The 21836-nt window shown below is 45.9% G+C and overlaps 1 pseudogene; it reads right to left on the bottom strand.

Moving 5' to 3' along the window:
• Nucleotides 1–1136: 1136 nt before the first annotated feature.
• The window catches only part of LOC124076906 (E3 ubiquitin-protein ligase RNF213-like), a 94930-nt pseudogene continuing 74230 nt past the window's right edge, over nt 1137–21836 (bottom strand).

Here is a 21836-nt window from a genome sequence, read left to right as displayed (position 1 = left end):
GCAGCAGAACTCACATTTATCAAAACAGCATTACAAGTATAATGAAATTTACTTGTACTAGCCTGGTGTATTTTTGTGTAAATTGTGCTAGATAAGACAGTTAAGGCTTTGAAAGCATAGCATACAAAATAAAACATCTTATTTAGAAACAATTCATAATAGTGAAAAAATTACCCAGGCCAAAGGGAGAATAAGGGTCTTCATATCAAGGACTTGACACCTGATTCTACCTGTGAAGGTGTGGCAGTGAGGAACAGGTTGAGTCTGAGTGCCACCTGCTGGCCCTGGCAAGCTGCACCCTGACTCCCAGGCATCTAAGGCCAAGGTGCTTCTGCTCTCAGGTGGCAGGCATCTGGTGGGAGGAGGAGGTGGCTCTAAATAGTCTGGAAGGTTCATCACAGCTCACTAAATGCAAGTGCATGTTGTGAAAGGAGCTACACCTGAGGTCTGTCACTGCACTTCCTTCATCAGACGCTGTGAGAGTGATACATGGAAATGGAGTGTAGTGTTCCTTCTGTACCTACCTTTGCAGGTGTGCACAGGGCCTGTGCCAGGTTACCTTTTTTTGGTTTTGTTTTTGCAGTGCTGTGGGTTGAACCTATGGCCTTGTGAATATGAGGCAAGCGCTCTACTACTGAGCTGTGCCCTTTGCCCCCATTTTGCATTTATGTAGCTGAAAAGTACACAGGCCTGATTTCAAGTTGATTGGGTCCCTATCTTTAATGTACATGAAAAACAGGGCTCCAATGTGTAGATGGCTCTTATGGCAAACAGGTTCTGAGCTGTGAAGAAAAGGAATTTATCCTGAGGTCCAGGACATCAAAGTAGGTTTCAAAAAGAGACAAAACTTACAATGAAAAACAGCACAAGATCGAGGCAAGTTAATTTCCCTTTTTCAGAAATGGAACTGGTTTTGTACTCTCTCTGAGACTCAGTTTTTATGGTATGGTTGAGACCCAAAGAAAGGAAGGCACATACTCAGGGAAGCTGAGATCACACCAAGATTGCATGCTTATGTAGTGTAATAATACCTGGCAACCAAAAACTCCCCATGGCATTGCCAAGAGCCTGCTCTGATCCATGCTGATGCTGTCGAAATTTCTTTAGAATCTCAAGATATGAGAACTGGAAGGCACTTTGGCTGTCAATCCACTCCATTTTATTCACAGGAAACCAAAACCCTAGCAGTGTCCCAAGTCCCATGCTTTTCACAGAGTTGTTGGCTCTCTTTGGCATCTGGCAGTGACTTAGAGTGGGGTCTGGGTTGGCTTTTGTTCTCGTGGCATTAAGGCATGTGCGGACATGCTGGCTTTCCATTAGTGAGAAGACAAAAAGAGTGTGGTACTTTTTTCACATCTTGGAACCCAAGAATTATGAGTATAATACTCAGAATGTAAGGGACTGGGAAAGAGAAGAAAACCAGATTCTCTTCTGCGTATGCAGAAGAGCATAGGGAAAGAAAAAAAAAGACCAGTAACCCTACATTCTGCCTCTGTGTGGCAACATTAGGAAGCATGAGGAACAAGCTGCAGGCCCGACACAGGTCATTACTGGGTGTGACCCCAATTGTGACTTCCTGTTGCTTCTTGAATGCACAGGATGGTGGTTGATTTCCAGTTTCAAGTAACTGCCATTCTCACCACTTGATATTCATAATGTAACATGGAAGTTCTGGCATCTGCATGTATTCCAGAAACAGCTTAACTCTCAAAAAAGCCATCAGCTGGCACAGTACATGCTGGCCTTGAATTCAGTGCTGTGCCAACACTTTCCTTCCAGGTGCTCCCAGAGGCACAGTGGAGGGGAGGGGAGGGGAGCTGTGTCTGCAGCACATCAAGAGATGGAGTGGAGAATCCTATTTTGCTTGCCTGTCCTGTTTCCGTGTAGCTGCCACTTTCCACACAGAGACGCAGTTGGACAGCAGTATGTCTTCTGGGAACTGGGATTCCACTTCCAGAAGAACTTCATTCTCTTTGGTTTCCATGTAACTCATTAGAGTGTCCCTCAGGCTGTAAAATCAAGCAGAAGAGATAGTGTTTAGAGCATCAGGAGGCTATCAGCTCTCACTCTTTCCAGGCATTGACAGGACTGAGGTGCTAAATAAGATGGGAATTACTGAGGGTCAGCTTAAGGTCAGCCAGCTTTCAAGTTCCTGAGCTAGACCTGGAGTCCCAGGCTCAAGGCTTCTAGAGGATGGAGCTTCCTCGATGATGCTCAGCTAGGCCACTTCAGGCACTCCACTGACGGGCCTGTCTGGCTGCTTCAGAAACAAAGCTATGCCAATCAAAAAAGGCAGGTATTCCCTTTCATGGTTTATCTTACCAAAGGTTGTAAATTCTCTAGGAAGGGGAATTTGTCACAGGCATGTGCCATATGGCCTGAGATCAGAAATAGCAAGTGTAGGCTGACTGTCCATCCAGAAAACCAAGTCAAGTGAAATGCCTGCCTCATACCACATATAAAAGTGAACTAATGAAAGAAATGTGCAACATAGAACTATAAAAGCAGCAGGAGAAAACATGAGGATATTTTAGCACCCTGCGATGTGATAAGGAAGGCCTTTAGTGTATGTCCCCATGGTGGCTTTTTTTGGGGGGGTGGTACTGAGGATTGAACCCAGGGTGCTTAGCCATTGAGCCACATCCTTAGTCCTTTTTAATATTCTATTTAGAGATAGGACCTTGCTGAGTTGCGTAGGGCCTCACTAAGTTGCTGAGGGTGGCTTTGAACTCACGATCCTCCTGATTCAGCCTCTAGAGCTCCTGGGATTGCAGGCATGTACCACTGCACCTGGCCCCACAAGAACTTTATGAAAAAATCCCATCAATTGACTTCTAGTGCATTTGTAATGTGTACATCAGATTAATCTGTTCTATACAAAGATCTTTTAAAAATCATTAAGAGAAACTGGTTGGGTGTGGTGGCATATGCTTATAATCCCAGCATCTAAGGAAGCTGAGGCAGGAGGATTGCAGAGTTGAGGCCAGCCTCAACAATAATGAGGTCTTATCTCAAAAAATAAAGAGTTGAGGATACAGCTCAGTAGTTAAGCACCCACGGGTTCAGTTCCTGGTACCAAAAGGAAAAAAGAGATCAACTGCCCTGTCCAATAACCAAAAGCTACCAAGAGATAATTCAGAGGATGATAAAAGTGGTGATAAATTTAAAAATGTGCCCAACCACACAAGTAGGTGGGGAAACAAGTGAAAATAAGATACCATTTTTGGGCCATTAGATTGACACAAATGTAAAATTAAGATAGTTTTGAATATCTTAGATTTCACACATTAGTGTAGCTTTTTCTACTTAATCTTAAATGTTTATCTCTTTGACATATTTAGGTCTACTTGTTAGACAGAGGGTCAGTCTAACAAGTGGAACTACCTTCACGCCAATGGGAAAAAGCAAATATTCTGCACACCTGCCTGCCAGCAGGTATGCACACCATACCTCCATTCAGGGTTGAAGCTGTCCTGGGTCTGAGTGTTTCTTAGTTTCAACACCATCATTTCATGAAGCTCTAGGAGGAAAGCATCTAGGTCTGTGTAATTCAGGAAGGCGCTGAGGAGCTTAGCACTTTCTGGGCTGAGGTCTGCTTTGTACTTAGAACTGATTTCCCTAAAGGGATCCTAAAAAAGATAAGCAAGTGCAACATCAAAGCCTGGGAAGAGGGTGCATCTCCCTTAGTCTGGGCAGAGGCAGGGCAGACTCACTTTCTTCAGTCCCAGTAGCTGTTCCGACTTATGAGCAGAGAGGAATTGCCAGAGAGCAATGGCGTGTTTTAACTGACATCTGCTTAAGGCCTGGAAGAGGAAGAGAGTCCCAAGTAGAATGCAAAGGCTCACACCCTCCCTTGGTGCACACCAAGGACTCTGGGTACTACCCCAGGGCACTCCTCCCTGTTTCCTCCATTTCCTGTCTTGAGGCCACCTCTGTTCCATCCAAGAGTCTACCTGTCTCATCTTGCAAACACATGAGTCTCCCCCTCCTGCAGCAGCTCAGTGTCTGTGAGCATCATGCAACGTACAGGTAGCCAATGTCCTCAGTCACTTGTGCATCCCACTCTACGAGGTGGTCAGCATTGAGTGTCCCTTCCTCTCCTGTCCCCAGTGTGTGCTGCTATTCTGTGGACTGGCTGGGGATGGGGTTCGTGAGTGCCTCTTTCCAGGGGTGCCTGCATTGATGCTCCCTGTTTGGTGGCATTCTGGCAGGAAATTAAGATGAGGTGATGCTGATTCTCCTTGAAAGGCATATGGGACCCACCTTTAAAATTGGAGTCATTTGGTCACCCATTCGCAGGATGTCTTGGACATACACATTCAGATGCATATTTGGATCCCCACCAACTGTGCCTAGAAAGCCCAGAGTAACCTCTATAACAGACAGGGCTTCACAGACTTCGCTGTAGGACTGAAGCTCTCCACTGATGGCACCCATGGCCGAATTGGGGAGGAGGCACTGAAACCAAAAGCAGGACAGAGGTTTGGGTCAGGCTATTACTTCTCCTACTTGTTAAGAGCCTAACTGTGAGCTGCCAGCAGGACCAGCTATCCAGCACTTGTGGTAAGAACTGATGCTTGTGCTTGAGCTGATGCTGAGTGTGGCAGCATTTCAGACTTTGCACAGAAATGGGCCCGAGCTAACTGAATCCTCCACATGACCCATGAGTACATGGAAAGGCACAACAGCTTCTCTATCTGTCAGTAGCAGAACCTAAGGAGCAGGAAGAATTGAGTTCTCAACTTGTAGCACCATGTTTGGTGATCGGCCATCCCTCTTGCTTCTCCAGAAAGCACTGGGCTCTTAAGGAGCTCCTGGGGTCCTTAGAGAGCCGGAGAGCCTGGTGCTCACAGCACACACCAGATGGGACTGGACTGTCCTTGTATATGTGAATGAAACCACCCTGCAAGTGAGGGTTTATTATGACCACCTGTGCCATTTTGTTCTTGATGTCCATAAAGAGATGTTCAAAGTTCCAATCATGTCTGTATACCAGCATGGGTATTCCCTAAGGTGAGAAAGAAAAAATAAGTTTTTGGAAATTAAATCTATAGTGGAGATTTCCATCTGATGACAGATATATTCTTCAGCAGTGACTCAGTGACTAAGTACCAAGATGGACAGTATATTCCTGGGCAAGGAATGTAGCTTTATTGTCTCCTGATGACTCTGTTCCACCCCCACTCTTTGGACACAGTAACACAAGAAATCCAGCCTGGCTACAGTGGCCTTGCAGATATTGCCCTGTAGAACAGTGTGTCTGAGGACCACAAGAGAGGAAGAGCGCTAGAGGAACAGGAATGGGAATGTGCACATTTGTGATCTATCTTGCGACACTGAGCAGAGACTGCACAAGGCAGCCACTCTCAGGATGAATTAAAAATGGCTTTGGGCTTAAGCAACTGACAGCCTAATTGCAGGCAATGAGGGAATAAATACGTCCTAGTATAACACCTGACTGGACCTGGAAGGATGAGGGCAGCCACTGGAAGGGACAGTGTGGAAGTGCCATTGTGCTCAGGGAGTCAGAAGGCAGGTCACAGGGTTTGATGCAGTAAGAAAGGAAGGGCCTGGAGACAGCTGGAAGGTCGGGCTGGGGTCAGGTGACAGGGCCTCTGTGACAGATGGGGGAGTGTGGTGGGGGCCATGTAATGCTGTCTACACGCTGTGGACTGGCTGGGGGTGGGGGTTCCTGACTGCCCCTTTCCAGGGGTGCCTGCACTGATGCTCCCTGCGTGGTGGCATTCTGGCAGGAAACTAAGATGAAGTGGTGCTGCTGGCACTGGGCAGCTGGACCAAAGGCTAAATACTCTGACGTGAAGCCTCAGCCATGGCAGTTCGAGGATGACGGAATGGGGAGGTCTGCACAGTGGTTTCTGGGCACCAACTACATATGCAACTGAAGGGGTGGCAGCAGTGATGGGTTTTCTTGGTGGTGCCATTAACTGTAGTGGAAACCCAGTCCACTGAGACTTGAGGCTGCCCTGGGGGACAGGTGCAGATGGTGATGGTGATACGGAAGAGAGCTGGGGACACTTCCCAGCCCAAAGAAAGCATAGGGACCACAGACCACCAGTGGGGAGGAGATAACGCAGACGAGAGCCTGGGTGTCACTTAAGTCTGTTTACCCTGAAACCCACAGGGCTGACTGACACAAGCAGATCATTGGCAGAGGGCCCAGCCTACCTTGAGGGTGAGCCGGGGCTTTCCCTGGAGGAAGCGGCTGCTAATCTGCCGCTGGATCTTCTCCAGGTCAAACTCCTGCAACGTCTCCCCACCTTGCTCCACTTGATACTGGCAGTTGGAGATAATCAGTGGAATCAGGTCTCGTTCCGCTTCGTAACTGACAACATGCAGGTCAGTGGCCTCTGAGGCATCCACGGAATAGCTGAGGGACACAAGATACAATTCTTGGGGTCCAGGGCAGGTGTATGGGGCCTAAGGCTTTGGTACATATGCTCCTGCTTCTGCCTTCATAGTGTGAGCATGTGAAAACCGTGTGCAAACACGGGGCTTTGTTGAGGAAGGCTGAGAGAGTGGGGACAAGAGCTGTTGCTGGCAGAGTCTGCAGCCAAGCCTGGTGGCAAGGATGGTGGGCTTCTGTAGTACCTGTTGTTTTCCTTGGAGAACTTCTCCATCGTGTGGATGATTTCATTGTGAAGGTTAATCAAGTAGCTGACTAACGCAGTTGAGCAGAGACCCAGGCCCCGACGCCGGGGTAGGATGACCTCAAAATCTGTGTCCAGATCCAAGTCAGAGCTGTAGTAGTCTTTAGGTAACTTGATTTCACCTTTAAAAGACAGGATCATTCCTAAGGGGAGGGATTCTGCTCCAGGCATTTGGGTCACAGCCTGGGGCAGCCATTTCCATAGAGCTGGTCCCTGGCTGTTAGTGCTCTCAACTCTATATTCTTATTCCATATTTATAGATTCAAGAGGACTGAGGATTACTTTGGAGGTTGATTCATGTATCCCAGCACCTCCATCAATAGGTTGCAATTGCCACACACACAGCAGGGTGCTGGCAGAGCCACATGGAGGAGGACACTTACCATTGGTCTCCAGTGACCGCCTCAGTGCATTCCACGTGGACAGGAAGATGGTGATCCTGTTGTGGAATAGCTGCCTCAGCCCCTCTGTTGAACAAAACACCTGGTAAGATCCCCATGGAAACAACCCCTACCACTACCCTGACAAGAAACCACAAGGTGTGCTCCCAAGAACCTGACCCTGCACCTTCTTCACGTTCAGTAGTATGCCACATTTCAAGTTTGAGGTTGTGTGAGAGCTGGAGAAGGTGAGGGCTTTCTAGCCACAGCAGTGGCTCAAGGCATGTCTCTGGGATTTGGCATCGTTTGCCTCATGTTCTAGCTTAGAATCTGAGCCCCACCCTCATGGCCCAGCCTGAATGATCCTTTTGAACCACCAAACATGGATGGTCCTGATCTTTTGTTGGAGCAGACAGCAGTCATACCTGAACTGTGACTGCTAATAAAACTCCTGATGGAACAGTATTCATCTTCTGGAACATTCTGGAATCGTTTCACTAGATCCCTTTGCAGGGCCAAAATCTCAGGTAAGAATTTCACCAGTCTTAGTTCTGCCTCCTGGAAAAGGGAAAACAGCTCAGTAACACTTTCTCTATTTAACTGAGAAACAACATGAGGTGTATAGATTTGGGGGCAGGCGGGGACTTTCCCTGTGGTTTGTGTGGTCAGTGGGTTGTTTTACATGATTATACCCTGAAACTTGCAAATGGGAAAGGGGCAAGCCCATCCTCTCACCAAGTGGAGGGCCTTCAGTATGTTAGACATGCCCTGCACACGACAGATGTAGGATGAACAGGACCAAGTCCCCTCCCTCCTCCGGATGAAAAGCTTCCTCAAGGGCTAAGCTGGGCCACCATCTCTCAGTTTGACAAGAATCAACTCTAAATGACCAAAGACCCAGATGTAAGACTTGACCTCTGAAGCTGTCAGCAGAAAAATAGAGGAAACACTCCAAGACATTGGCACAGGCAATGGTTTTCTGGATAGGACCCCAAAACCACCTTTACCTGACAGCTGGTAAATACCCAGAGTATATAACTCAAAAAATTTAACAACAAAAATATCAAAGCAATCCAATTTAAAAATAAGCAAATGATCTGAATAGACACTTCTTAAAAGAAGAAATACAAGTGGTTAACAAATATATGAAAAAATGCTCAATATCAGTAGCCATCAAGGAAATGCAAATCAAAACTACAATGAGACGCCATACCACCACAGTTAGAATGGCTGTTACAAAAAATAAGATAGGCGTGGTGGCATCTGTAATACCAACTACTCAGGAGCCTGAGGCAGGAAGATCACAAGTTCAAGGCCAGCCTCAGCAAGTTCTAGGCCAGTCTGGGCAACTTAGTGAGACCTTGTCATATTGGGGGGAGCTGGGGATGGGGACTTTAGCTCAGTAATAGAGCATTTCTTGCCTAGCAAGCCCAAGAAGGCCCTGGGTTCAATTGCCACTAGTATCCCACCCTAAAAAATAAATGAACCTAAACATAAAATAACAAATGCTCACAAAGATGAAGAGAAAAAACTTAATCTAATATACTGCTAGTGGAAATGTAATTAGTACCTCATAATGGAGAATAGTATGGAGGTTCCTCAAACTAAAAAAAACCTACCATGTGACTCAATTATCCCACTGGAAAGAAAATTAGCATATCAAAGAGGTACTGCACACCCATGTTTATGTGGCACCATTTACAATAGCTAAGACATGGAATCAACCTAGAAGCCCATTAGCAGATGAATGGATAAAGAAGTGGTTTATATACATAATAGAATATGATTTTAGCAGTAGGAAGAATGAACTCCTATCATTTTCAGAAAACTGGATAGAACTAGAGGATGTTATTTTAAGTGAAGCCAGACACAGAGACAAGATCAGTGCATGCTATAGGCATACATGGAAATATCGCACCAATTCCCATTAATGTGTATAACTAATGAATTTATAAAAGTAAATAATTTGGAAAAAAAATTTAAAAACTGACTCTTGGGCCCACTGTTGGGTGTGATGCTGCTGGAAGGAAAGACCAAGGCCTGGGGCAATGGTAGCTGGTGTGATTCCTGGATTTTGTTCTGAAGATCCAGGATCCAGCATCCTCAGTCAAATGAAACTGTGTCTTAAAAAGAGATCACAACACTACCATAAAATTCTTTCTAGTGTGAGCACCAGATATTTCCAAATCATTCTGCTCCCTACCATGGTACTGGTCCATGAGGGAGGTGGTGAGAACTTCTACTGTGGCCCAGGAGAGCTCAAGTGGGTAAAAGTTGGGGATGGTTTCTGGGCCTGGCAGATCCCACAGCCCCATCATTCAGCATGCTGCCTCCTGCCTGAAGGGCACAGGGAGGGCTCTGGTTTGGTTTTAGTGTGCATTCTTGACTATTCACCAGGTACTTGCTAGTAACCACCTGCTCAACTTCTGGGGATGAAGACAAGATGTCACAGTTGAGTGACCAGGGTGGTCCCTCCTGGCCTTCAAGTTCCTTACAGATCACTGCTAACCCCACTCATGTGCATATTTCACCTGTGACTTCAGCAGATGTGTCTTAAGACCTTTGTGCTCTCCCTGAGACTGCTGCTACAGGTCTTGCATTCAGAATCACAGTGCTGATGGGGTTGGTTAGGGTTCTGCCTCTAGGAATGATGACTTTGAACTCAGGCACAGAGCCTCCCAGTCCTCAGCAGAAGTATTCCAGGAAAAGGGGGCAGCCCATGAAGCAGACACACCTTCTGTAGAAACTGCCAGAGCACGGGCACCACCTCCTTGCCGTTCTTCTGCTCCACGACATGCTGGAGGTACTCGACTGTGATCTTCTTCCTGCAGCTCCAAATCTTTGAGCAATGAACCACACTTTTCTGGGGCAGCTGGGGCAAGAAGCTTGCAGGGTCACCATATATGATTTTGGCCACAGGGCTAGAGCTGATGCGCTCATCCTGGCTGATGAGTGTGCTCACAGTCAGCAGGGTCTTATCTAGATGCTGGATAAAGAAATGACACAGCATTCTGCAAGTGAGACATTGTCACAGATAATCGGGCAGCTCATGGCCCCACAGTGGCTCTTTAGGAATCTGCCTGCACACACTGGATATATGATTTTGCTGTCTTTCACGGTGATTGGGGGGTTCTTTGTTTATAGGGTTTTTGCCTCCCCAAACAGAGCAAACTTTATTTGAGGGGCCTTTATTTCACCTCCCTTTTGCTTCCTGACTTTCCTGTCCTGCTGTGGATAGTCAGCTCTGTGATGTTCTCACCAGAGCAGTCATGAATCCAGATATCTTTGTGTTTCTGGAGGGTCTCTGCCTCTTACTTTCACATCCTGCTGTAAAAAGCAGTAGAGAAAAAGCGGCCACCTACCCTGTGAGAACTCCTGATAATCGCTGGCCTAACTTATGAGCAGTATAGGAGGGACACCTGGGGATAGCAGAAGGAGCGGTTTCTCCAGGTGAGGCCTCTAATGACCCTCCTGAGGACAGTGGTCCAACAGTGCTCTACAGATGAATGGGACCCCCTCCTGGACACAGGGCTAAGGAGTAGTCACCACTCACCACTTACCTCCAGTTCAGGTAGAAGAAGAGCTTCAACATGTTTTTCCCAATTGTTTCTCTGTCCTTTGGTTGACAATTTTGCATCAAAATTTAAATGCCCTACAAAGAAAACCAAAACGTGTGTTATTCAACAAACAAAAAATGGCAATCTCCATACAGAAAACACTGAATAATGTTAATAAAGATAGTCCTCCTTTTGAGGTGATAGCTTCCTAAGTTAGCCAGGTACTGCCAACACCAGCCTCCAGACCTTGTGAAGATACTTGAGTCTCTGACAACCTTCCAGCCCAAAGCTGTGGTCTTAAAGGTATTCTAAACAAATGGTTAAGGACAGGACATGAACTCAAAAGTCTAGGGACACAGAGATGCTGACAGCTACCCAGAGCCACCTCACTGCTGCCTATTGGGCTCCCAAGTCCCTGTGCTGTGGAAACCACACCAGAACAAGAGGCATTCGGCAAAATCAGTCTTGATAAAATGGGAAGTACATGTTAATGTTGGTTTCTGTCAAAGACATCCCTGAAGGGAAAGGGATTCTTTGGTTGTGGGAACAGACTTTTCATTGCTATTGTATTATCTGTATGCTTTTAAATAACATTGTTCTACAATGGTCATTTTAAAAGATTTTTGCAGGTAAGCAAATAGAAACTGAAATCCCTCCTAATGCCACTCAGATAACCACTTACAGAGTCCCCTCACAGACCTTTGCTTTTGGCATGGTTTAAATGTTTAAGAGTAGAAGAGTTAGCTTGGCAGACAGTGTTCTGCAGCCTCCTTTGTTCATGTAATGTGGACATGCACATATTAAGTCAGGGTACAAGTGTGACATCTCTGGAAAGCAGAAGTGGAACACATATCACCTGGTGGGGTGCCATGTGGTCTCAGGGTACAGGTTAATGCTGCATGAACAAGCAACAGGTATCAGTGCTGCAGGCCCCCGCAAGGCAGGTGATATGTGGAGGAGTGCAGCAGCCCCTCCAGCCCCCGCAAGAAGAGCAGAGTACTTGCTCCCACTCTTGTCATGCCATTCACCAGGAGCTGAGAGAGCCTGGCCTCTTGGAAGTCATGTGCGGCCCTCACCCCGCTTACTCTGGTTAGGGAGTAGGTGCTGCTCTTTGAGAAGCCAGCGCAGCATGAGGTGGACCACATGGGTGGTCTCGTCGGCACTCTTCCCCAGCATCTTTGTTAACTGCTCCAAGTCTCTCTGGATGTGCTGCTGCAGGAATCTTTTGGGGTCACTCACTGGAGGCTTGATGATGTTTATCACAGCCTGAGAGAGCAAGAAAACAAGATGTGCAGTGGGATCTGTGTGTAGAGGACACAGTGAGAGGCCAAGGGAGCAAAACGCCTGCACTGGGGAGAAGGTGGTTTCTAGGTGAGGTCAGGGTGCTCTCAGGCAGCAGATGGAATCACATGCATCTCATGATGCAGGCAGCAGAGGAAGGGAGGCAGGTGATTGGAACCAGAGACTGGTGGCTCTGATGTCATCCTGGTGCAGCAGGGAATGCTTCCCTGCACCTCAAATAGCCACCACCACGAGGGGGTGACAGGGTCCTACCACCTCCCCATGCCCAGGTATGAGCTGAGGACAAGAGTTGTACACGCCAAGTAGACTTTATGAGCTGATTATTACACCTTGTATACACGTGCTAAGATGACACACTGTATGTGTAATTGCTTTGTGTCAGTTAAAACAGATTTTAAAATTAAAAAATGAAGAGGATTTTCCATAATCTGATGAATAGTTACCCCATTGCATCATATGTAACAGTGGAAAAAGCAGGATCTATAACTTTTGTATTACCCTGTGGACTAGGTAAAATCCCTAGGTGTCTAGGACTTTGTAGACAAAAGGATTGAGTGCAAACACAGCAGGTTCTTCCTATGGTAACATAAGAGAGTCTAGCGGTAGCATCTTATACCTGAGGATTTTGTGTGGCTCCCAAAAGCATAGCCAAATGAGTGAGTAGCCGGATGAGAATGAAGACGACTGGGGACAGGTCTCGGTCAGACACCACTATGACATCTCTGGGTTGCGGGTGGCCCAGCACATGGCCAGTCTTGGTTCTGTCTGTGCTGGCTCTGGAAAGGATGAGAGGAAACAGGGTGAAGATTGGCGATGTCTGTTTCTCCTCAGCCAGGGTCTCACATCTTAATGACTATGTTCCCAGTTTTTTTTTGTTTGTTTTGTTTTCTTTTTGTTTTTGGTATTGGGGATTGAACCCAGGGGCTCAACCACTGAGCTACATTCTCAACCCCCACATTTTTAGTTTTTATTTTGAGACAGTCTTGCTAAGTTGCTGAAGCTGGCTTTGATTATCCTGCCTCAGCCTACTGAGTCACTGGGATTATAGATGTGCACCACCACACCCAGCTAGGTTTCCAGTTTTGAAGAAAACTCTAAAAGTACCAGTTATTCCAAGCCTAGACCACCTGCCTCCAAGTCCTTCTCTTTAGACCCACCCTGCTGACTGGCCAAACCCTGCAACATTCCCAGTGTTAAGTGGCTGCAGTGGGCCAAGTAGACTTTATGATCTGATCATTACAGATCATTAATGTGGCCATTAGTGCAGGGTGTCGGGATGGAGGCCAACACCTGCATCAGGACAGCAAGTTTGGAGCATTTTTGCATCCTCATGGGGTTTGTCCACGTTATTCTCAATATTCCCAAATCAAAAACTGAGATACACAGTCTGGCAAAAATTTTTTGAGATTTAACGACATTGATAGTTTATGGAGATAACAGGCTAGACAATTTTAAATTTTGTAACAGAATAGCCAGATGTATGATGATGGTAGAAAGTCCTGCCTCTTATCTTAAGGGAACACTGACAGCCACACTTATCTTAGAATCAAGCATGGGACTGTGAGATCAGATTTTTATTTTTATTTATATTTTCAGTATTGGGAATTGAGCTGGGGCCTCACATATGCTAAAAAAGCACCCTACCTCTGAACTATGCCCCCTATCCTTTCTATTTTTATTTTGAGATGGTCTCACAAAGTTTCCCAGGCTTGCTTCAAACTTTCCGTCCTCCTGCCTCCCAAGTAGCTGGGATTATAGGAATGTACTGTGTCTAGCTGGAGGTCAATTTTTTTATCTGGTTTCTGAATCTGGTACATTGGGCCTTCTGTATCTGCAGTTCTGCACCTGTGGATTCAAGCAACTGTGGAATAAAAATATTCAGAAATACCTGCATCTATATTGAATAGCAGCTTTTTTCTTGTCACTATTTCCTTAAAAATATGATAAGTGAATATTTTCGTAGCATTTACATTGCATGAGTATAATAAGAAACCTAGAGATAATTTTTTAAAAGTCTATGGAAGGCCGGGTACAGTAGTGCACACCTGTAATTCCAGTGCCTTGGTAGGCTAAGGCAGGAGAATTGCAGTTTCAAATTCAGCCTCAGCAACTTAGCAAGACCCTAAGCAACTTATCCAGACCCTGTCTCTAAAAAAAAAAAAAAAAAAAGATAAAAATGGGCTGGGGATGGGGATGTGACCCCTATGCTCAATCCTCAGTACCAAAGGAAAAAAATATTTAAAAAATATTTTTTATTATTTTTTAATAATAATATTAAAACTTTGTGACCTACCTATTTGTAGGTCACAAACAAGATTGTTTCATGACATATAAAAGAACAGAACATCTGAATCTGAGTATCTGTGGAGGTCAGTGTCCTGGGAACAGTCCCTGCAGATATGGAGGGATGGATGTACTTGATAAGACTGATTATATGTATCTTTCACTTTTCTCATATTAAAAAAAAAGAAAAAAAAAAAAAAAAAAACAGGGCTGGGGGACAGCCCAATGGCAGAGCACTTGCCTAGCATGTGTGAGGCCCAGGTTCCATCCCCAGCACCACAAAAACAAAACAAAGCAAAACAACAACAACAACCAAAAAATTTCAGTGCCACATGAATATAGGTGTGTTTGATGTGGATCCCCAACATGACACAGGTCCAGATGTACAGCTGTGGTGTTAGTGATCCTATAGTTGGTATGATTCATCTGCTGGAATAGACAGCCTGGAACCCCAGGCTCCAAGGGAAAGAAGCTGAGCCCACATACCCAATGCTTTGGAAGCCGGCGTGAGGTCTGTGGTCGACACCTCCAATTACAGCACCACAGTCAACACAGGTACTCAGCTCCATCGGCTTGCCACACTGGGACAAAGAGGGGACCCACAGTCAGCACTGCAGCCAGCATTGCTACATGTGGAGAAGCCACCTTGCATAGGAGGTGGCGTGTGCCACAGACTGCATCTGGTGCATGCATGCGTCAGTAAGCAGCAGGAGCTCTGGGGACAGAGTAGGCACTTAATCAAGTGTGCCGACCATGAGCAAAGGTGGCTTTATTTTCCCAAAATAAGGTTTTTTACTCCCATGTAGAGTGACAAGTGTGTACAGCCCCATCTTCCTTTCTCATATTCACTGCCTCCTTCATCCCTGTGACTAGCATGCCAGCCTCTAGAGCTTCATTATCTAACACCAGGAATTATGGTGTTAATAGCTTCCAAATAGACCTCCTAACACCCACTGGACAAAAACAAAAACCCAACCATAAGATTTGCCATCACTGATGGGCCCAGGTTTTCAAGTCAAATGGCATCCCACTGCATGCTGTGAATCACAGCCACACCAGGCCCCTTCAGACCACAGAACTCAGCACTAAGAGGGGCCCTAGAATCTGTTCCTATTTCACTTTACGGACAAGGAAGCAAGTGGGATTCAGGCTCCATCCCTGTCTCCTATTCACTTTATGGAGAAGCATGCATAGGTCTAATGCAGCAGCCTGTTGCTCAGCAAGTGGAGGTGTTGTGAACAACCAGGGAGATGCCCCAGAGTCCCAGATGAGCAGCATCTGCTTGTCCCCCAGGGCTCATTAGCCATGAGTCTTTCTTGTCCTCTCCTGTTCTCTGGTATTCAGCCCACATTTCTCTCTGGCTAGTGATCCAGCTGAGGGTCTGTGTGGCTGAGCCCTGCTACAGTGCTCCCAGCCAGCAGCATTATGGCATCCCAGGCGACTTGGGTGATGCCTGCAGACAATCTTGGGCATCACACTGGGCTGGGGGGTACTGCTATTGGCACCCAGTGAGCTGAGGCTAGGTATGCTGCTAAATATCCTACAATGCACAGACTGCAGGAAAGAATCTGTCCTTGGTGTCTCTAAATGAGACTCAGTTGGAGCACACTGAGTAGTCCTCAGAATGCACCTGTGCCTCCCAGAAGATTAAGACCCTTATTCCCAAGTCTGTCCCCCCCACCCCAGATGGGAATGCACATTTTGAGCCTCCCCCAAACACCAAGACTCACCTGTCCTACAGTGCACGGATGACCATTGGGACAAACTGTTCAAAGAACAACAGGACACATGTTAGCTAGCAAGTCTCCATCAAATTACCAAATGTGGGAAGGGGAAGTTGCTGCCCTCCTCTCTGGCCCTGACCAACAGGACGCAGAGCCCATGTCCTAAGCACCTCACCAGAAGCCTCGAGCCATGCCATCAGCTAAATTACTTGCATGTTCCTGGAGCTCAGTGAACACCTATCATCCATGAAAATAGTCTGAATTTGGTTTACACAGCAGAGAGAAGTTGGATTCCAGACACAAACCAGGGGTAACTTGGTGGCAGCAGGGCTAGCACTGTATATCTTTCTATTCTCTTGGATTTTTACTTTTTTGGCAAATGCATGTTTCAGAACAACTTTAAAAACTAGTTTTAGAAGATTATTTACTTAAGGCAGCAGCACAACTCATATAAAGTCATGGGTTATGTGGCTATCTCCCAGGTCTAGACTGCAGGAAGCTCTCCCTGCGTCAAAAACCTCTGGATTGTGACTGGCCTTTGAATGAGCCTCAGTGTGGTCTCCAGGCCCCCCTTCTTCCAAGTGACATTTCTAGAGAGCACCAGTGTAGCCCAATGGCTCTTATCCCATGACTACACAGGGAAATTATTTGGTCACCTAGCCAGTTAAGTCTGTGGCCCTCAAGCCAAAGGCAGGAGGAGGCAGGTAACATGGGCTTTCAGCAGAACCTAGTGAAGCCCAGGTCCAACCTCAGGTATGGCATGGCCACAGGCTGACCTTACAAGCTGAGAAGAGTGCGACCCCTCCCCATACACTGGTACTCACTATACCATTGGACGCCTTCCAGACCCTCCCACTTCTGGGCTTGAGCCAGCAGGTCTTCAGGCATTGTTGGAAGAAAAGCATTCTGAAAGACCAAGAGCAGAAATGGCCCTGCTGAGAGGGCCTCTGGGCTGCAGCTGCAGCCCAGCAAGAGGCACAGAGTGAGAAAGTTTCTTCTCAGCTCCAGAGCTGTTTACAGAGGATGAACAACAGCTCTGTGGGAACCAGCAAAGGGCAGAGCACATTTTCACCAGCACTGTGCTGAAGGATCAAGTGGGGCAACAGGGCAGAGAATCTAAAAGGTGGACAGGTTTGAGAGTTCCCACAGCCACAGGCCAGGTCTCAACATGAAAAAATACATTGAAGTTTCACTGTAAAATCAAAGTTATCATCATGCAGCTTACCGACATGCTGGCGGGAGAGAAAGCTAAGTTCCTCAGGGGCACCAAGACTTCACTCTGTCCACACAGAAGGACAGCTGCAGTGTGAATGGCCATTTCTGTCACTGTTCTTTCAAGACTGTCGGCACCAGGGCCCTTGCTCAGCAAAGGCAGAGTGTTGGCCACGAGGGATGCTGCGAAAGGCCTGACTCCCGGAGGAGACGGGATCCTGCTGTCCTCAACGAACCTGCTCACAGCCTCGCATTGCTGGCACGAAAGACGTTTTTCATGTTAGGATATTTCAAAAAGGAATACTGTGAATTTAGGGTTTCCTCTTTGAAAGTCACACATTACGATACTGAGTACACATCAAATATCCAGGTAAACATAGTTAAATTTTGATCACCAATGGAGGGGAAATGCTTCAGAAAAGAGAATTTTCATACAGAAACACAGCAACCACATTCTTCAGTACAGATCTCAATACTCTGTTTTGGTAAACATTAAGTAAGGTTCCTGAGTCTGTAAGGTTTGGATTAAACAAAATAATTCTTCCACATAACAAGGGTACACCCTCTATCCTACGTAGAAAATTATGGAAGGTCATAATTCCTATTACCCTAAATAGGAAATAAAATTTGTGAGTTCTGTGCTTAGAAAGTCCTCCCCAATCATGAGACTGAATGAAAGCCCCAACGTGTCACTCACCTCTGGCTTAGGGCGGAGGTCTACGTTGTGGGAACAGTGGAGAGCAGCCACTTCTTGGAACAGCACCAGCAGCAGGTAGACTGCCTGTTGAGCTCTGGGGCTCTCGAAGGACTGTGGGTGGGGTGTGGAGCAAGTATTCAGAAGATACAGCACTACCCAGAGCAACCTTCCCTGGGCTATGCACCATGGGCCTCCATGCACATGACTGGGGCTACACGGTCATGAGACAAGCTCAGGTTAACCTCAGTGCACAGGCAGTCATGATGGAGAAACAGAAGTCAGAACCTGTTCTCCTGTGACTACTTTACTGGTCTTAGAAATGTGTCCTGAGAAGAGACAGGATTTTCTGCTTCCTCTTCCTGGTATAAGGCAAGGATAATCAGGGACTCAAAAAAGATGCAAGACCAGAACAATTTAAAGATTAGAATCCTGGGACTGGGGTTGTAGCTCACTGGTAGAATGCTTGCCTAGTATATGTGAGGCACTGGGTTCAATCCTCAGAACCACATTAAAAATTAATTGTGTTCCTCTACAACTAAAAATATTTTTTAAATGATTAGAACCCTAAAACCCTGTATCAACATCAAAATAGACACATAGTATGTATGTGGACTATGAATCTACATAGCAATGGATTGTTAATATCTCTTACTCCATATGAAGACAATAGGCATCTGCCTCCTGGCATTAGTGTCACTCTTGGGGCTGTTCAGAGACCTTCTCCATCACATCTGCATCTTTTGACAGGGAAGATGCAGGTGTGAGGGATGCCACCCAGAATCAGGGAGAAGCTGCGAGCCCATCCTACCATCAGAGCAGTCTCAAGGCTGGAGGCCTTGCACTCAAGCATGGCTTTGCCCACTGCATCACAAAGTGCCTTGTATTCATCCCCATGCACCAGGTATTGGTCCATCTGGCCCGTGTGGTCCTTCTGTAGCCCAGGAGAAGAGGGATAGTCATAGTGGGGCAGGGTAGGGTGTTCTGCAAAGACCTTTCTCCATAGGCAAAGAAAGACAGCAGACACTGTTGGAGGCGAGAGGCAACTCAGCTGGAACTCTCTGTGAGTTCCAGCCATGACAATCCTGGAGGTCTTCAGGAGCATGGCCTCCACAGGGATGGAGAGCCTGGGGAGAAGGGAGGCTGACCCTGGAGCTTCTTGCTTTTTCTACACACAGCAACACACCAAGCAAAGTGACAAAAACATGTCATCTTTGAGTCCCAGATAGTCATCTTAAAGATGCCAAGAGTTTCAGTGCCATTTTTTAACCCCAGGACACTAAGAACTTAACAATTTCTGAGCACTGGGAATGGAGAAGCCTGAAAGCCAAACTCATTGCACTGTCTCTCAATTCTTACCCACCTCTGCCTGGCAGAGAGCACAAGACACAGCTTGCAAGCTGAGTAACCTTTTACTTTGCAGGAATAAATATTAAAAGAAACATTCATTCACTTTTCCTGTGTAGAATTCAATTAGAAATTAAGCCTCGATAAAATGCAGGTAAACTACAAACCAGAAACACACACAAATGTGCACACACAAACATGCCTATACCTACCTTTGCTCTATGGCAGGTGGCCTAAACCCACCCTGAAGCAGAGACCAAGGACCAGATGCCTGCCTGTGTCCTGCCTATTATGAGGGAAGGGAGAGTGAGGAGTGGTTCCCACAGCTTTCCTGCTCTGCCAGGGACCTGCGTCTCACCTGCTGTGCAATGACTCCTTTGGGAAACACCCATTGGCATCGATGGCCCTGCCTGGAGAGGCTCTGCACAAATTCCATCCCTCACAGGCTCGCGAGCCTCCGGACCAGGTACACGCGGTGCCAGTCGTTCCCTGCCTGGGTGCAGAACTGCTCGACACATCGCAGGTAGTACTGCTCCTCCACAGCCAGCTCTGACAGTGCAAGGAGAAAGCTAGTCAGTGACTGGGGACTAAGAGCCTACTTCTGGGGAACTCAGTAAGAAAACATCCAGAACAGGGGAACATGGTAAGGGCCAGCAAGACCCTAAGGAGAGATCCTGTTCTTCTGAACTTGTAGCTAATTTCTCCAAGGTAAAGAAGACCTGCCTGAGCCCTCCTGAAGCTCCAAAAGGAGATCAGAAGCCCTGTCGAGACACAAGCGGGTCCTGGCCACCTCCTGAAGGTACTCAACAGACACTGTAGTGGCAGGTCCTTGGCCTTGTCTCCCTGAGGAGCATGTCTGTAGGAAATGGCCTTCCTTCCTCAGGCAGTCGAGTTCACTCCTTGTGTAGTAAGCACTGGTCTTCTCATGAATTGAATCCTAAGGAGCAAAATACAAGAAAGAAAAGAATATTGTACTTTTCAACAGGCAACCCCCGACCTTCTAAAATTATAGAAAACATCCAGAAAAAGCAAACTGATAAGGAAAAAATGTGTATAATCTATTTTTTATAATATACATTATACAAGTTTTGGGAATAAAAATATGAAGACAATAAAAATAAAAAGGATTTAGGATCTCGCCAGGTGGGGATGACCATTGCTAACCCTGTGGTGTACGCATCCAGGCTGTGGTTTCTTCTGCTTTACACACACATGCACATGACTCCCTCCCCATTGCCCTATCTAAAGTTCCTCCATTCCTTCCATGCTCCCCCTGACCTCCATTCTGGATCAGCATCCACATATCAGAGAAAACATTCAGACTTTGGTTTTTTAGGATTGGCTTTTTTCATTTAGCATTTCATTTGTACTGTATACACTGCTTAACAACAGGGACACCTTCAAAAAATGCATCTGTAGGGGATTTCACTGCTGTGCAAACATCAGACATTTTCAGATGCTAGGTGAGGATCTCACGAGCCCAACATCAGACACGCAGTGATGGAAACATCACCAAATGACTCGTGACTGTGTGTGTGACATCTAAGAGCAGAGCAAAGACTTTGAAACTTCTTTCTTTTTTCACATGGAAAAGAAGCATCTATTAATTGTACTGAATAAAGCTGCATTTTTTCAGTTTTCAGAAACTCTGCACTGTGTAAACCATATGGTTCAGAGAGTTTGTAGAAGAAAAGCAACAAAGTGGCAGCTGGCTTACTTCCAGGCAGTTGATGAAGAGCATGTAGGGTTCAGTCTTATCTTTAATGATGAATGCCTTCTTCTCTAATAGGGACAAGTAGGCCTGGATGTAATCTTTCACTGCATGGAAGCTGTGGAAAGATAAATATTATTCCTGATGACGTTAGAATGGCAGAATCACCCTATACAAAAGAGCATCTATTAACCAATCATCTGCCCATCTATTTCTCTGTGTGTATAAAGGTATAATACATACATATATATATATATATATATATATATATATATATATATATATATATATATATATTTGACAGCTCTTTTAATTAATTCATTCAATTTAATTTGTTATACATGACAGCAGAGTGCATTTGAATTCAAAGTACACATATAGAGTAAAATTTTTTTCATGTTTCTGGTTGTACACAAAGTAGTGTCACACCATTTGTGTCTTCATACATGTACTTAGTGTAATGATGTCCATCTCATTCTACCATCTTTCCTATCCCCATGCACCCTCCCTTTCCCTCCCTCCCCTTTGCCCTATCTAAATTTCCTCCATTCCTTCCATGCTCCCCCCGACCTCCATTCTGGATCAGCATCCACATATCAGAGAAAACATTCAGACTTTGGTTTTTTAAGATTGGCTTTTTTCATTTAGCATGATATTCTCCAACTCCATCCATTTACCTGAAAATGTCATGGTTTTATTCTCTTTTAATGATGAGTAATATTTCAGTGTGTGTGTGTATCATAGTTTCTTTATCCATTTATCTATTGAAGGGCATCTAGATTGGTTGTACAATTTAGCTATTGCTAATTGTGCTGCTATACATATTGATGTGGATTTGTCACTGTAGTATGCTGATTAAGTCCTTTGGGTATAAACCAAGGAGTTGGATAGAACAGTGAAGCAGGTGGCATCACTATACCAGACTTTAAACTATACTGCAGAGCAATAGTAACCAAAA

The sequence above is a fragment of the Marmota monax genome, unplaced genomic scaffold, assembly GCF_021218885.2.
Source record: "Marmota monax isolate L192 unplaced genomic scaffold, Marmota_monax_Labrador192_F-V1.1 WCK01_AAM20220418_F8-fsc00497, whole genome shotgun sequence".
Lineage (NCBI taxonomy): Eukaryota > Metazoa > Chordata > Mammalia > Rodentia > Sciuridae > Marmota > Marmota monax.
This window is presented reverse-complemented; position numbering and strand designations above follow the sequence as displayed.